Source organism: Spea bombifrons, chromosome 6, assembly GCF_027358695.1.
Source record: "Spea bombifrons isolate aSpeBom1 chromosome 6, aSpeBom1.2.pri, whole genome shotgun sequence".
NCBI lineage: Eukaryota > Metazoa > Chordata > Amphibia > Anura > Pelobatidae > Spea > Spea bombifrons.
The window spans coordinates 31,841,098-31,858,363 of NC_071092.1; the positions used below are offsets into that span (position 1 = coordinate 31,841,098).

The 17,266-nt window shown below is 41.7% G+C and overlaps 3 long non-coding RNA genes across 4 annotated transcripts; all 3 read left to right on the forward strand.

Moving 5' to 3' along the window:
- The first annotated feature begins 1,951 nt into the window (after positions 1 to 1,951).
- Positions 1,952 to 4,488, forward strand: LOC128500698 (uncharacterized). Its single transcript, XR_008354946.1, has 3 exons — positions 1,952 to 2,456; positions 3,137 to 3,184; positions 4,334 to 4,488. It is a non-coding gene; the product is annotated as an uncharacterized LOC128500698 (long non-coding RNA).
- A 5,377-nt stretch (positions 4,489 to 9,865) lies between these two features.
- Positions 9,866 to 13,352, forward strand: LOC128500860 (uncharacterized). 2 transcript variants are annotated; one of them, XR_008354961.1, is made up of 5 exons: positions 9,866 to 10,072; positions 10,765 to 10,928; positions 11,023 to 11,171; positions 12,017 to 12,239; positions 12,960 to 13,352. It is a non-coding gene; the product is annotated as an uncharacterized LOC128500860 (long non-coding RNA). The 2 variants fall into 2 exon arrangements; XR_008354960.1 differs by lacking the exon at positions 9,866 to 10,072 and having other exon boundaries at positions 10,624 to 10,928.
- A 778-nt stretch (positions 13,353 to 14,130) lies between these two features.
- Positions 14,131 to 16,657, forward strand: LOC128500250 (uncharacterized). The gene is made up of 3 exons (XR_008354905.1): positions 14,131 to 14,635; positions 15,316 to 15,363; positions 16,503 to 16,657. It is a non-coding gene; the product is annotated as an uncharacterized LOC128500250 (long non-coding RNA).
- Positions 16,658 to 17,266: the final 609 nt, after the last annotated feature.

The following is a 17,266-nucleotide window of genomic DNA, read 5'->3' on the forward strand; positions in this document are numbered from 1 at the left end:
CTTGGGGTCCCTGCAGCTTCATAAGCCAGCAAGGTTCAACCATCCTCTCATCGCCATTCAGAATAAAACAGCGAGAAGTTGGAGGTAGGCCCCGCCCCCACGAAATTGCCGTGTCAGGAACGTTCTGCGCATGCGCGGACTTCCGGTTCCACGCATGCGCAGTAGGAGGTGCCCCACTTCCGGTTTCGCCCAGGTCAGTTCTGCGCATGCGCCGATTTCCTGGTTTGCGCATGCGCAGTAGGAGGTGCCCCACTTCCGGTTTCGGCCAGGTCAGTTCTGCGCATGCGCAGACTTCCGGTTTTGCGCATGCGCAGTAGGAGGTGCCCACTTCCGGTTTCATGCCCCACTTCCGGTATCGTGCTCACTTCCGGTTTCATGCCCCACTTCCGGTTTCGGTCAGGTCCGTTCTGCGCATGCGCGGACTTCCGGTTTTGCGCATGCGCAGTAAGAGGTTGGGCACTTCCGGTTTCGGGCCCATTTCCGGTTTCATGCCCCACTTCCGGTTTCGGGCCCGCTCCGTTCTGCGCATGCGCACTAGGATGACGGTCACTTCCGGTTTCGTGCCCCACTTCCGGTTTGGCGCCATATAGCTGCCATTCCGCTGGTGAGCTCTTGGTTTTGACTGTCACGTAACTGCCTGCTGCCTGTGCTGCATTGGGTTTCTACCACATGGCCTTTATATTAAATCCGTTCTGCATCCATCAAAAGCATAGTATAAGGATATTGCATTTCACTGATTTTCTCAAATATCTGTTGCCTCTGTGGAAAGTGCGCTGTAACATACATACATGTGGTGGTTTGCAGTGCGATCATCAGCCGCAGCAGAAACGATTTTAAGAGAGGCCTCTTCAACTTTATAGCCGCCATGCCTGTCGTAAGCATTCTTGTGTTGCCTTTTTTTCTACTTAATCGAAAGTTTAGACATTGGGGGATATGCTAAGACATGTGTGCTTGGTAGTGGCTATATCACACGACCAGATACTATTTTCAAGAGCCGCTCGCTGCCAGATGCTTTTCTAGTTATTATAGTAAGCTAAAACGTTTGTTTTATGTTTGTTTTCTTCTTTTGCCCTCTGTGGCATGTCATGAGTGAAGATACACGTCTCTTAAATCAGCCTGTCCGTTTATTAACTTTATTTTATCTGTGCCAAGGAGACGCTGAGTTTGTAAGCCCAGGAGCTTAGTGAGAATGTTGCATTTAAGTGTGTATATGTATATATATGTGTGTGTGTATATGTATATATATGTGTGTGTGTATATGTATATATATGTGTGTGTGTATATGTATATATATGTGTGTGTGTATATGTATATATATGTGTGTGTGTATATGTATATATATGTGTGTGTGTGTATATGTATATATATGTGTGTGTGTGTATATGTATATATATGTGTGTGTGTGTATATGTATATATATATGTGTGTGTGTGTATATGTATATATATGTGTGTGTGTGTATATGTATATATATATGTGTGTGTGTGTATATGTATATATATATGTGTGTGTGTGTATATGTATATATATATGTGTGTGTGTGTATATGTATATATATATGTGTGTGTGTGTATATACACACATATGTATATATATATATAATATGTGTAGGAGTAGCCATGTTGACCTGAATCATCTCCCCTTAAGTTATTCCTCCTCCCTTTTGGGAAGTACATGTAGGTCATGACATGCTGTCTAAGAGAAAAAAAATAGAGGCCTACAAGGCAGAGATCTGTTCTGCTGGGTTTGCCACCTTTTGCCAGGGTTCTTGACTGGCTCTTATTTTTAAACCCCATATCTCCAAAAACAAGTTTATGCAAAGCAGGATCTATGGGCAATTTTTGTCATGGTTTAATGATGGTAAAAACTGTAGCTGTGTGTGTGTGTGTGTGTGTGTGTGTATATTTATATATATATATGTGTGTGTGTGTGGAAACTTTAGCTACAGCTAACATAGTCTTGAACAAGGCTAAATAACTGGACATACAAGATGGATTTCTCATGTCTAGCAGCTACTGTTGTTCTGTAGGATCATGTCTCTGTATATCATCAAGCTGGTAAGTGCTATTGGGGCTCGGGTATGTTTTTGTATGACTAGGACTTCAAGCCACAAACACTGATGAATTACATCAATTCTACAATGAGCCGGTGAACAAAATCTCGGCCAGATTGATAACTACTGGAAGAGTTTGACTGTGGGTATTGTTGCTGTGATCGTGGTGATATAAACAGGTTTTGAGCCTAAGAGACAATTACTTATTTTCTCAGTAATGTTCCATTTAATGTATAAAATATCACAAGGTATAATACGTTCCCCACATAGATTGTTTCCCCCCCCCCCCACGTTTAAGATAGGCAACTTGGACAACAGGATAGCAAATGCACATCAGCTGCTCACGCAAGATGTTGAGAGGTTTTGTAACAGCGTGGTGAACCAGTATTCAAACTTAAGCAAGGTGAGTTTCCTCATGGCTCTTCTAGTTGTGAGTGTTTTGTTACCTTTTTTTTTTGTTTGTGCTGGGTACTTCAAAAATAGGCTATGGTCCTTTATGCTCTTACTGTATTTCTTTCACAAGGAAAATAATTATAAAGTTAATGTAGCTACCATTTATATTACCAGTATATTACTTACACTGTGAGATTTACAGACAGGGGCCTCCTTTACAAATGTATCCATAGCTTTTGTACCCCAATAAAGTTGTCTGTAGACTGCTGTACTTTCATGACTACATTTACATTTTATATAGCACCAACAGATTTGGTAGAGCTGTTACAATAGGGTACCGTAAAAGTAAATACAACTTACAAATGAACATACATTAAATATACTGGTACCGAAGCTGACAATCTATTGGCTACACGTATTATGCCTCCCCTTTTATTATGCTGTTATTTATCAATAAAATTTACATACATGCATACGCTGTTCTTGTGAATAACATGTAATCATTTGCCATTGTGGTCTGGATTTACCCAAGGTGCACTTTGCAGTGTTGAACAAAATACCGTCTTTCCACGTTAACTAGTGGCTTGCTTTCCTATTCTCCTGTATTATACATATTTCCCATTATTGTTGCGGGTATACAGAGTTGTTATATAGTATTGTGAGTTTCATTTGTTATTTTTTTTTCTTCAGCTATTTTTGGATATCGTTCTGTATATTGTCAAGCTGACAAATGCTCAGGTAAGTTTTTGTATGACTAGGGCTTCTTTAACAACACAAGTCACGAATATTGATGAATTACATCAATTGTGCAAAGAGCAGAGGGCCAAAATCCCGGTCAGATTGAACAGTTAGACTGTGGTTATTACTGCTGTGGTCATCGTGATATAACCAGGTCTCCCCCCCCCCCCCCCACACACACACTCACACTCATGTTATCTGAATTTTTCATAATGTAGAAAATCAGCCAGGACAAATCATTCTTCACATGCTGATATATATTTTTTTTTACTTGCATCCGAGTCAAAAAATTATATTATACGCACATGGATTATTTTTAAGAGTTTAGAAACATAGAAAGTGACGGCAGATAAGAACCAGAAGGCCCATCCAGTCTGCCCAACCTCTGAGTACTCTCCTTTAGTACTTGCCCTTATCCTATATCTAGCTTGGCATTATGCCTATCCCACGCTTGCTTAAATGACTATACTGTATTAACATCTACCACTTCCACTGGGAGGCTATTCCATGCGTCCACTACCCTTTCCGTAAAGTAATATTTTCTGATGTTACCATTAAACCTTTGCCCCTCTAGTTTATGCTTGTGTCCTCTTGTTGCGGTTTTATTTCTCCTTTTAAATAAACTTTCTTCCTTTACTTTGTTGATTCCCTTTAAGTATTGAAATGTTTCAAATCATGTCCCCCCTGCCCCGTCTTTTTTCCAGGCTATATAGGTTAAGATCCTTTAACCTGTCCTGGTAAGGTTTATTTTGTAATCCATAAACCATTTTAAGGAGCCCTTCTCTGAACTTTCTCCAACATATCTATATCCTTCTGGAGATACGGTCTCCAGTACTGTACACAATACTCCAAGTGAGATCTCACCAGTGATCTGTACAACGGCATGAGCACTTCCCTCTTTCTACTGCTAATACCTCTCCTTATACAACCAAGCATTCTGCTAGCATTACCTGCTGCTCTACTGCATTGTCTACCTACCTTTAAATCCTCAGAAATAATTACCCCTAAATCCCTTTCCTCACACGTTGAGGTGTTTTTTTTAATGGTATGTTGATTATTTTTTTATTCTTTCAAGTAACCTTAGTAACCCTTTCTTTCTTTCTTTCTTTCTTTCTTTCTTTCTTTCTTTCTTTCTTCATGCATATATAGGGACCAGCCAGCATGATGGCTTACCTACTCGTAGCTGACCTTTTCCTTACACACCTTAGAAGGGGGGGGGGGTTTGAGCAAATCGTGTAACATAGAAATGCGCTTGATGAAGGCATGCACTAAGTATGCAATAAATTGAATGTGTGTAAATCCTTCCCCAAAGTCTCTACTCTACTGTGCTTAATGTCATCCTGGCAAATGGTAAACATTCTGGGTAAAGTTTGATCCACAAACTTACTGCATTCGCTGGAACAAATCCGTACGGTTGGATCTAACCAGCGGCCATAGAAAACTTCCTATGCCATGCGATGTAGAGACTCAGACCTTAAACAGTCCTTGGTCTGTTTCCCCCCCCAATCGTTGCTAAAACCTTTTCAAGTAACCTGTGTCACCGTGGATATTTATAAAGCATCCAAGGCAGTTAAAATGTGCAAAAAATGTTTTTCTCCTGAATACTCCACCACTATATTATACCGGGAAGGAAGCGGGTAGCTGTAAACTTGCATAAACTACATGGATGAAATCCTATGAGTAATGCCCTAGTATACACTCCTACCTTCCCACTGTAATAGGATACTTAATCATTATCCCATGGAAATCTGCAATGAAGTATTATACGTTGCAAAATCACAAAGACATTTCACAAGTAGTGATTTCTGAAATACCATAAATTCTCCAATTTATGTGCTGGGGGGGGGATGACTTCTATGACTGATCACTAAAATAGTCTACATAACTGAAATCCAAACATCTGCCACAATTCGTTTAAATTATATGTGGAATATTATGAACTAAAGAAGTTAAACAGACGCATCAATAAATATGACTTCCTAGTCGAGTAGCTACGGATCGGGTTCGATGCAAAGTAAGCACTTTGGGCTTTTCATAATTTGATGTCGGTTTTGTTTTTCCACACAGAGCACTCGGGTCCTCCTTTTCATCTTCAAATGTATTCAAGTTTCTCTGGTCGGAAAGCTAATAGAGAGATTCAGTGCCTCGTCAGAAATAGATATATTTCCAATGAGCTAATTCCCTGGTCAATTGTAACTGTGTTCCCTTTACGTAGATGTATGCTAGCCTCAAATTACTACAAGTGACCATTGTTGGTGACCCATTAATTTTACTCGCATTTCCTTACGTTCCATACTATGCAATGATGCACTTCTTGTAGTTGGAATCTCACTTACACAATATCCGATTCTAATACTTTGTGGGCAACACATTGATGTATTCTCTTCAAATGTTCCCCGTACCTCTCGCTTATTTAAATAAACAGGTTGTTGTGGGTTAATAATGATAAAAACACAAATTGTCTACACCGCTTGGTGGCTTTAAACCTTCCGATATAATACAAACATGAGGGTTGGATGTGAACGGACAAAAAAAAAAAAAAAAAACACGTCTGGAGAAGCAGACCGCATGGAAACCGGTACCCTCGTCAGAAGAGCTGCTTGCACGCCAGCATCTTAGATCTGGGCCTGTGTTCAAAATCACTGTTACTTAAAACGACTGATTACAGCGGCCGCAATGACGGAAGGAGTGTAAGTAAGACCATTCCGATACCTTATTATACATTTTTTTTTTTTTTTTTTTTACTTCAACTTGATGGCAACTAATACATTACCCATAGAAACTCATACACCTTATTTGTCAAAATACAACCCATGAAGTGGCATGAAAGTGGAGGTATGTATTGGCTACTTGGATACTGTTCTGCTGGCCTAAATCTCTTCTCGCTGGGCTCATCACCCGGGGTGTATTATCACGTCACTGTATCCTGCATCAGTTATCCAAGAAGAGAATGCCAGGGGCCGCTGTATACAGGTCTGCGCTTGGGGAAGCCTTCCCTATCCATCAGGTTAGTGACAATTGACGTGCCAGGACCGTCATGATTTTAAACGGGTGCAGAAAGCGATCTACGTTCGCTTTCTGCACCCAAACGTTGTTGCTGTGATGCCTCGACCTCGAGGCATTCAGCAACGCCACGATCGGCACTAGGGGCCATGTCTGGCCCCTCCCCGGGGCATCAACGTCCGCCATAACAGAAATGTTAAAACGGCCACTGTCACGAAGGGTACAAAAAGTAAAATCAGCCTTTGTCACGAAGGGGTTAAAGACACAAGAGCGGAGAAAAAAAGGGGATGGGCGAGTAAAAGTCTGCTTGGAGGGAATTAAGTCAGTAGCCTAAGCGGTTCATAGAAAGCTTAAATGTAAGAGAAATGCCAAAAAAAATGTGTTAAAGGGACATTAGCCATCAATGCATGTGATAACTGAGAGGTCTCTCTAACCCCTTCATGCCAAAGCCCGTACATGTACAGGCTCACAATGCATTGTTTTTATTGGGTTTAAGGACAGCCCATTGTCCTTAAGGGGTTAAATGTTTATTGTGACCCCCCCCTGCAATAGCAGAATCCCCTTATTTGCATTTCCCCCCTCACCAGCTATTTTCTGTGCATTCTATATCTCCTGTCATGTGATATGCTTACTGCCCCAGCCCCAACTCTGTGAACATTGTGTGCGCGTGTGCAAAGTGCTTCACCTGATTTCACGCAGCTAACCCGTGGAAAGTGATTGGACTGCAGTGGAGGAGAGCAGCTGCCGCTGCCCCCTAAGGTTAAGTACCCTCTTTTTTAAATCTTAATGAATGTGCCACTTTCAATCCAAGTGCCAATTTTTACTAAATGCCACTATCTGGGAGTTCACCAAGGAGGACAACAAGGAAGGACAGAGAAGACCTGGGAGACTCCCTACAATCAATATTCCACTGAACTGTCAAGTGCTACCTACTGCTTTTTGTGTTTCCCCCCACCTCCATTCCATTCCCATCACCATTTTCCTTCACATACCGTGTTCACAATCCTCTTGTTCCACTTTTCTCTTTCCTCTGTTGTTAGTAAAATCATTATCTCTCTCCAGCCACCTGCAACCCCACACTATGTCTGTATTGCACCATGACTACTTTCTTCTCCCCTTCTCTCATCCCAAGCACTTTTCAACGTCACCTCCTCCCTTTCCCCCACCTCCCCTCACTCCCAGCAATCTCTCCGTTCGCACAGGTCCTATTCCCACCTCCTCTCGCTTTCTCTTCTACTATTTGTTTAGCAGCTGGGGATATTTCCCCAAACCCTGGACCTCCTTAGGTGATCTCTCCCCCATCCTCTCCCAGTCAACATTCCAGAAATCAATAATCTCCCACATACCCTGCCGCTCCTCCTTCCCCCATTTACCCTTGCGCTCTGGAATGCATGCTCTGTCTGTAACAAACAAACAGCCCTACGTGATCACTTTATCTCTAGTTCCTTACACCTTCTCGCTCTAACTGAGACCTGGCTATGCCCTTCTAACACTGCCTCTCCCGTTGCTCTCTCCTATGGTGGCCTACACCTCACTCACACTCCCAGACCTGATGACAGGAAGGGTGGAGGGAGAGGGGGGTAGGCTTCATACTCTCCCCTACATGTACTTTTCAACCTATTCCCTCTGCCCCATCACTCTCTTTCTCTTCATTCGAAGTCCATGCTATCCGACTATTTCATCCCATCTCCATACGCGTTGCTGTTATATACCGCCCCTGGCCCGGCTAACATATTTCTCAATCACTTCTCTCTTCCTCTCCTCTGATATTCCTTCTGTTGTCCTTGGGGATTTCGACATCCCAGTTGACACCTCATTGAGTCCCATGGCTTCAAAATGCCTTTCTATTACCTCCTCTTTTGATCTCCAACAACATATTAACTCCCCTACTCATGAGGATGGTCACACCCTGGACCTTTTTTCTAGCACGTGCTCTCTCTAACCTTTCTAATTCCCCTTTCCCCCTCTCTGACCACCACTTCCTTTCCTGCTCTCTAACCTTGCCTCCTACTCACTCCCTTGCACCCCAACCCCGCCTAACCAGAGACGTCAGCTCTATTAACCTTCAGAACTTCTTCCAAGGCTTTGTTCTAGGACCCCTTCTTTTCTCTCTTTACACTTCCTCCCTTGGCAAACTGATCTCATCCTTTGGCTTTCAAAACCACCCGTATGCTGATGACACCCTGATCTATCTATCTATTATCCCCTGATCTCTCTCCCTCTGTCTTAGCTCGTGTAACTAACTGCCTTGCATCTGTCCCTTCCTGGATATCTGCACATTTTTTGAAACAGAACTTCTCATCTTTCCTCCCTCCAATGCTAAGATTCCCCCATCAATTTCCCTAGTTGCTAATGGTGCCATCATCTCCCCGTCTACTCATGCACGCTGTCTTGGTGTCACCCTTGACTCCGACCTTCTGTTCACCCCCCACATTCAGTCTGTCATCTCCATCTTAAAAACACTGCCTGCACCCGTCCCTTCCTAACACAGCATGCCACTAAGGCTCTTGTCCATGCCCTGATCATCTCCCGTCTTGACTACTGTTATTCTGTCTGTTATAGCTGGTCTCCCTCTTAACCGTCTGACCTCTCTACAATCCACCATGAATGCTGCTGCCAGATTCATCTTCCTTTCCCGTCGCTTTACTAACGTCTCTCCCCTCTGTCAGTCTCTTCACTGGCTGCCTGTGTGATTCAGGATTCATTTCAAAATCCTCACTCTTTCTTTCAAAGCCCTTCACAGCATTTCCCCTCCCTACATCTCCTCGCTCATCTCTAAATACACTCTACACCGGTCTCTCCGCTCATCCAACGATCTCCTTCTATCCTCTCCTCTGATTTCTAGCTCTCATGCACGCTTACGAGATTTCTCCAGGGCTGCTCCTATCCTCTTGAATGCCCTCCCCCGGTCTATCCTTCGCCCCACTGCCTTCGGTCCTTCAAAAGATCCCTCAAGGGCCACTTCTTTAAGGACGCTTAAAATATTGCACATTAACACCCCCCATATTCCCTTAGCTCACCCCTCCTCGCAATACTTACACTAGCGGGGCTAGTCTATCCCTTACAATGGCACCTTTTAACTATTGTGTAATACACCCTCTAGATTGTAAGCTCCTTTGAGCAGGGCTCTGCTCACCTGTTGTCTCTGTAAGTCAATGTGTTATGTTACATACTACTTGCTATGTCTTGTCTACCCATTGTACAGCGCTCCGGAATTTGATGGTGCTATATAAAACAGTAAATAATAATAATAGTCTGCATTTGCGTTCGCTTGAACGTTCGGTTTTGTGGTCCTCTGCCAACTACGAAGCTGAAGATAAACCCAAACACGCAAAACTATTTTATACAGCCATAGTTAGCGCAGTTACTGCAGGACTTGGAAGCCAAACGTATCATATTCCTTTTTTTTTTTTTTTTTTTTTTTTGCATTTCAGACACAAAGCTATTCTGCTGGCTGAAAAATGGTCTAATCGCTATAAGCAACCACAGCAATAATCAGCTGGATCACTCCATTGGGCTTCATGATAATAAGACTAGAGCTGCAGTTAACCTAATGAAGCTGAGGGTGTTATGTATGTTATAATATAACTGATAAAGCGAAACCAGTTATCAGTTTTCATAATGTTAACCTAACGAAGCCGAGGGTGTTATGTGTAATGTATGTTATAATATAACTAATTAAGCGAAACCAGTTATCAGTTTTCATAATGTTTTCCTCTGATGCAGGAGTCTTTCTGGCATCTTTTCTTTTTTATTTGCTTTTTTCTTCATCTGAAATTTTACTGTTTTGTTGTTTGTTTGTTTTTTGCATGGGTCCTTTCTTGGAGCTTGAACACGAGAAAACATATTTGTCAATTGGCAAAAAAAGGGAGCATCCATCAAATGGTAAGCAATTAATATTTAATCAATCAAAAGACACAGGGGATGGGGAGGAAAAGCCGGCTTTGATGGGCAGTCATGTATTATAGTACCCGCACCACGCCAGAGACAGACGGGGATAAAGGACTGAAGAGCGGAGAGCATTTCTTTTGGTGAACAAAGGTGTGGGCAAAGGGCAAGCGTTGGCTTTATATTGGGTGCTGTCCGACGGTAACGCTTGCCAGCACCGCATAATGAAAATGCCTACCTGTACCCTCCTAGCATTATAATCATTCTAAATAGAGACGGCTCTATGGTGGCCCTGGGTTGTTCCTCTCCCTACACAGATCTCCATTACTATTATTACACATTTTATCCCGTCTACACTTAAGGACAGTCTATTCTGTCCTCAATGTGGATCTGAAACCAAAAATGAACTGCTGCCTACCTCTCAAATCCCTAAAGAGGGAATTAAGGAGTTAACACATATTATATGTGTTTATCCGTAAGTCTCTGCTTCCATTGGAAACTCTGCAGGTTTTTGAATTCCGGACAGCGCTGATTCATATTCAATTTCTTTGTAGTACATGGTGCTAATTAACGCCCAGCAGTAATAGCCGTGTAAGACCTCACGCATGCACCTTACGCTTACGCTGCTCATGGCTTCCTTTTTATTGACTTTCAACTCCGTAATCTGACTCTTTATCTGTTGTTAAAAGTGGTGGCAAGAAACCCAATCCTATTTCAGTTATCTGGCTGTAATCATCGACCTGACCGCTGTCCAGTCCTGTTCTCTGGTGACCTGACACCACTCCTGCGTAATTCGCCTGCTACCCTTGCCGAATGGCCGGACGCGACTCCTGCGAGTTACCTACAGCCATTGGTAAGTGACCTCACTACGGACCAAATGTTTTAAAACCCCTTCTGCTCGGTTAAGATAACTTCTGCGACCCATTCCTGTTATTTGCCTTTTTAAGGGAACATACACGGAACAAGCATAAAGCCACCTTGAAGCTAAAACAAGACCAAGAACTGTCTCAGGACACACGGGCAGCCTCGATGGACTTCGGTGGTTCTGCTGTGCGGAAACGTTGGCGATCTTCCACATTATCTGCTCTTCTGCCATGTATGTATTGATTTTTGTATGATTTATTTTGCTTATTGTAGAATCACTTGTTCCCTTTCCTGTTTATTTTATTTGAACGCACCTCAATACTTATATATCTTAGCTGCTGCCGTATTCTAAATTTCCTTGGTTATAGCCCTTGGAAAGTGCTCTAAGTCCATTCGTGTTCATTGTGTACTACAACCTTTACCATCTTTCCACTGGATCTGAAGAATTAAAAATTCAAAGAATTCTAAATAGAAACTCACACGTGTATCCGCACTCATCATACTACGGTCATTTGACTGCATCTCTCCACAAGCCACCGGACTCCTCCTGTCTTTATTAAGTGGCTATATTTCTAAATAATATTTCATTGCGCTTATTTTTTTGTAAAGTATTGTTCCTGGATGCATGGAATTTATCACGGGAAATGTTGTTAATCAGTGACATGTAATACGAGAAGTCTGGTAGAATACACTGTTTAAATTTACCTTTAAAAACGAGGCTATAAATTGTATAATTATAACCACTTATATTTCAATTAACATTAATACATATGAAAAGCAGGTAACACTGCACAATTCTCCGTAAAACAGGTAAATTCTATAATCTCTTATTTTTGGTGAATTTTACAATTCCAAGCATTTTGCCTATTAAACTCTACATGCAGCATCTAGTGAAAAAAAACCTTTGATGTATGATGCCAGGACACAGGGGATCCATGAGTGACTGTGGGAGGGCTAGAACCATAATTGTGTTATCTCTATGCTGTCAAGCAGTTGCTACAGACCAAAATGTTCACTTATAATCGTGATTGTCTAATTCAATGGAACAAAAGCATGACTCTGTTTTCTGTTTTACAGCTGTCAGTGACAACTACCATCAATCCCAGGCAGACACTAGCTAAATACCATCGAAAACGCACTTCACAGCTGCTACAACTCTTACCAATCACACTATCAAACAAATGCCTGCAGCTGTTGAGGGGAAAAAAAAAAACACCTTGGGGTCCCTGCAGCTTCATAAGCCAGCAAGGTTCAACCATCCTCTCATCGCCATTCAGAATAAAACAGCGAGAAGTTGGAGGTAGGCCCCGCCCCCACGAAATTGCCGTGTCAGGAACGTTCTGCGCATGCGCGGACTTCCGGTTCCACGCATGCGCAGTAGGAGGTGCCCCACTTCCGGTTTCGCCCAGGTCAGTTCTGCGCATGCGCCGATTTCCTGGTTTGCGCATGCGCAGTAGGAGGTGCCCCACTTCCGGTTTCGGCCAGGTCAGTTCTGCGCATGCGCAGACTTCCGGTTTTGCGCATGCGCAGTAGGAGGTGCCCACTTCCGGTTTCATGCCCCACTTCCGGTATCGTGCTCACTTCCGGTTTCATGCCCCACTTCCGGTTTCGGTCAGGTCCGTTCTGCGCATGCGCGGACTTCCGGTTTTGCGCATGCGCAGTAAGAGGTTGGGCACTTCCGGTTTCGGGCCCATTTCCGGTTTCATGCCCCACTTCCGGTTTCGGGCCCGCTCCGTTCTGCGCATGCGCACTAGGATGACGGTCACTTCCGGTTTCGTGCCCCACTTCCGGTTTGGCGCCATATAGCTGCCATTCCGCTGGTGAGCTCTTGGTTTTGACTGTCACGTAACTGCCTGCTGCCTGTGCTGCATTGGGTTTCTACCACATGGCCTTTATATTAAATCCGTTCTGCATCCATCAAAAGCATAGTATAAGGATATTGCATTTCACTGATTTTCTCAAATATCTGTTGCCTCTGTGGAAAGTGCGCTGTAACATACATACATGTGGTGGTTTGCAGTGCGATCATCAGCCGCAGCAGAAACGATTTTAAGAGAGGCCTCTTCAACTTTATAGCCGCCATGCCTGTCGTAAGCATTCTTGTGTTGCCTTTTTTTCTACTTAATCGAAAGTTTAGACATTGGGGGATATGCTAAGACATGTGTGCTTGGTAGTGGCTATATCACACGACCAGATACTATTTTCAAGAGCCGCTCGCTGCCAGATGCTTTTCTAGTTATTATAGTAAGCTAAAACGTTTGTTTTATGTTTGTTTTCTTCTTTTGCCCTCTGTGGCATGTCATGAGTGAAGATACACGTCTCTTAAATCAGCCTGTCCGTTTATTAACTTTATTTTATCTGTGCCAAGGAGACGCTGAGTTTGTAAGCCCAGGAGCTTAGTGAGAATGTTGCATTTAAGTGTGTATATGTATATATATGTGTGTGTGTATATGTATATATATGTGTGTGTGTATATGTATATATATGTGTGTGTGTATATGTATATATATGTGTGTGTGTATATGTATATATATGTGTGTGTGTATATGTATATATATGTGTGTGTGTATATGTATATATATGTGTGTGTGTGTATATGTATATATATGTGTGTGTGTGTATATGTATATATATGTGTGTGTGTGTATATGTATATATATATGTGTGTGTGTGTATATGTATATATATGTGTGTGTGTGTATATGTATATATATATGTGTGTGTGTGTATATGTATATATATATGTGTGTGTGTGTATATGTATATATATATGTGTGTGTGTGTATATGTATATATATGTGTGTGTGTGTGTATATACACACATATGTATATATATATATAATATGTGTAGGAGTAGCCATGTTGACCTGAATCATCTCCCCTTAAGTTATTCCTCCTCCCTTTTGGGAAGTACATGTAGGTCATGACATGCTGTCTAAGAGAAAAAAAATAGAGGCCTACAAGGCAGAGATCTGTTCTGCTGGGTTTGCCACCTTTTGCCAGGGTTCTTGACTGGCTCTTATTTTTAAACCCCATATCTCCAAAAACAAGTTTATGCAAAGCAGGATCTATGGGCAATTTTTGTCATGGTTTAATGATGGTAAAAACTGTAGCTGTGTGTGTGTGTGTGTGTGTGTGTGTATATTTATATATATATATGTGTGTGTGTGTGGAAACTTTAGCTACAGCTAACATAGTCTTGAACAAGGCTAAATAACTGGACATACAAGATGGATTTCTCATGTCTAGCAGCTACTGTTGTTCTGTAGGATCATGTCTCTGTATATCATCAAGCTGGTAAGTGCTATTGGGGCTCGGGTATGTTTTTGTATGACTAGGACTTCAAGCCACAAACACTGATGAATTACATCAATTCTACAATGAGCCGGTGAACAAAATCTCGGCCAGATTGATAACTACTGGAAGAGTTTGACTGTGGGTATTGTTGCTGTGATCGTGGTGATATAAACAGGTTTTGAGCCTAAGAGACAATTACTTATTTTCTCAGTAATGTTCCATTTAATGTATAAAATATCACAAGGTATAATACGTTCCCCACATAGATTGTTTCCCCCCCCCCCCACGTTTAAGATAGGCAACTTGGACAACAGGATAGCAAATGCACATCAGCTGCTCACGCAAGATGTTGAGAGGTTTTGTAACAGCGTGGTGAACCAGTATTCAAACTTAAGCAAGGTGAGTTTCCTCATGGCTCTTCTAGTTGTGAGTGTTTTGTTACCTTTTTTTTTTGTTTGTGCTGGGTACTTCAAAAATAGGCTATGGTCCTTTATGCTCTTACTGTATTTCTTTCACAAGGAAAATAATTATAAAGTTAATGTAGCTACCATTTATATTACCAGTATATTACTTACACTGTGAGATTTACAGACAGGGGCCTCCTTTACAAATGTATCCATAGCTTTTGTACCCCAATAAAGTTGTCTGTAGACTGCTGTACTTTCATGACTACATTTACATTTTATATAGCACCAACAGATTTGGTAGAGCTGTTACAATAGGGTACCGTAAAAGTAAATACAACTTACAAATGAACATACATTAAATATACTGGTACCGAAGCTGACAATCTATTGGCTACACGTATTATGCCTCCCCTTTTATTATGCTGTTATTTATCAATAAAATTTACATACATGCATACGCTGTTCTTGTGAATAACATGTAATCATTTGCCATTGTGGTCTGGATTTACCCAAGGTGCACTTTGCAGTGTTGAACAAAATACCGTCTTTCCACGTTAACTAGTGGCTTGCTTTCCTATTCTCCTGTATTATACATATTTCCCATTATTGTTGCGGGTATACAGAGTTGTTATATAGTATTGTGAGTTTCATTTGTTATTTTTTTTTCTTCAGCTATTTTTGGATATCGTTCTGTATATTGTCAAGCTGACAAATGCTCAGGTAAGTTTTTGTATGACTAGGGCTTCTTTAACAACACAAGTCACGAATATTGATGAATTACATCAATTGTGCAAAGAGCAGAGGGCCAAAATCCCGGTCAGATTGAACAGTTAGACTGTGGTTATTACTGCTGTGGTCATCGTGATATAACCAGGTCTCCCCCCCCCCCCCCCACACACACACTCACACTCATGTTATCTGAATTTTTCATAATGTAGAAAATCAGCCAGGACAAATCATTCTTCACATGCTGATATATATTTTTTTTTACTTGCATCCGAGTCAAAAAATTATATTATACGCACATGGATTATTTTTAAGAGTTTAGAAACATAGAAAGTGACGGCAGATAAGAACCAGAAGGCCCATCCAGTCTGCCCAACCTCTGAGTACTCTCCTTTAGTACTTGCCCTTATCCTATATCTAGCTTGGCATTATGCCTATCCCACGCTTGCTTAAATGACTATACTGTATTAACATCTACCACTTCCACTGGGAGGCTATTCCATGCGTCCACTACCCTTTCCGTAAAGTAATATTTTCTGATGTTACCATTAAACCTTTGCCCCTCTAGTTTATGCTTGTGTCCTCTTGTTGCGGTTTTATTTCTCCTTTTAAATAAACTTTCTTCCTTTACTTTGTTGATTCCCTTTAAGTATTGAAATGTTTCAAATCATGTCCCCCCTGCCCCGTCTTTTTTCCAGGCTATATAGGTTAAGATCCTTTAACCTGTCCTGGTAAGGTTTATTTTGTAATCCATAAACCATTTTAAGGAGCCCTTCTCTGAACTTTCTCCAACATATCTATATCCTTCTGGAGATACGGTCTCCAGTACTGTACACAATACTCCAAGTGAGATCTCACCAGTGATCTGTACAACGGCATGAGCACTTCCCTCTTTCTACTGCTAATACCTCTCCTTATACAACCAAGCATTCTGCTAGCATTACCTGCTGCTCTACTGCATTGTCTACCTACCTTTAAATCCTCAGAAATAATTACCCCTAAATCCCTTTCCTCACACGTTGAGGTGTTTTTTTTAATGGTATGTTGATTATTTTTTTATTCTTTCAAGTAACCTTAGTAACCCTTTCTTTCTTTCTTTCTTTCTTTCTTTCTTTCTTTCTATGCATATATAGGGACCAGCCAGCATGATGGCTTACCTACTCGTAGCTGACCTTTTCCTTACACACCTTAGAAGGGGGGGGGGGTTTGAGCAAATCGTGTAACATAGAAATGCGCTTGATGAAGGCATGCACTAAGTATGCAATAAATTGAATGTGTGTAAATCCTTCCCCAAAGTCTCTACTCTACTGTGCTTAATGTCATCCTGGCAAATGGTAAACATTCTGGGTAAAGTTTGATCCACAAACTTACTGCATTCGCTGGAACAAATCCGTACGGTTGGATCTAACCAGCGGCCATAGAAAACTTCCTATGCCATGCGATGTAGAGACTCAGACCTTAAACAGTCCTTGGTCTGTTTCCCCCCCCAATCGTTGCTAAAACCTTTTCAAGTAACCTGTGTCACCGTGGATATTTATAAAGCATCCAAGGCAGTTAAAATGTGCAAAAAATGTTTTTCTCCTGAATACTCCACCACTATATTATACCGGAAGGAAGCGGGTAGCTGTAAACTTGCATAAACTACATGGATGAAATCCTATGAGTAATGCCCTAGTATACACTCCTACCTTCCCACTGTAATAGGATACTTAATCATTATCCCATGGAAATCTGCAATGAAGTATTATACGTTGCAAAATCACAAAGACATTTCACAAGTAGTGATTTCTGAAATACCATAAATTCTCCAATTTATGTGCTGGGGGGGGGATGACTTCTATGACTGATCACTAAAATAGTCTACATAACTGAAATCCAAACATCTGCCACAATTCGT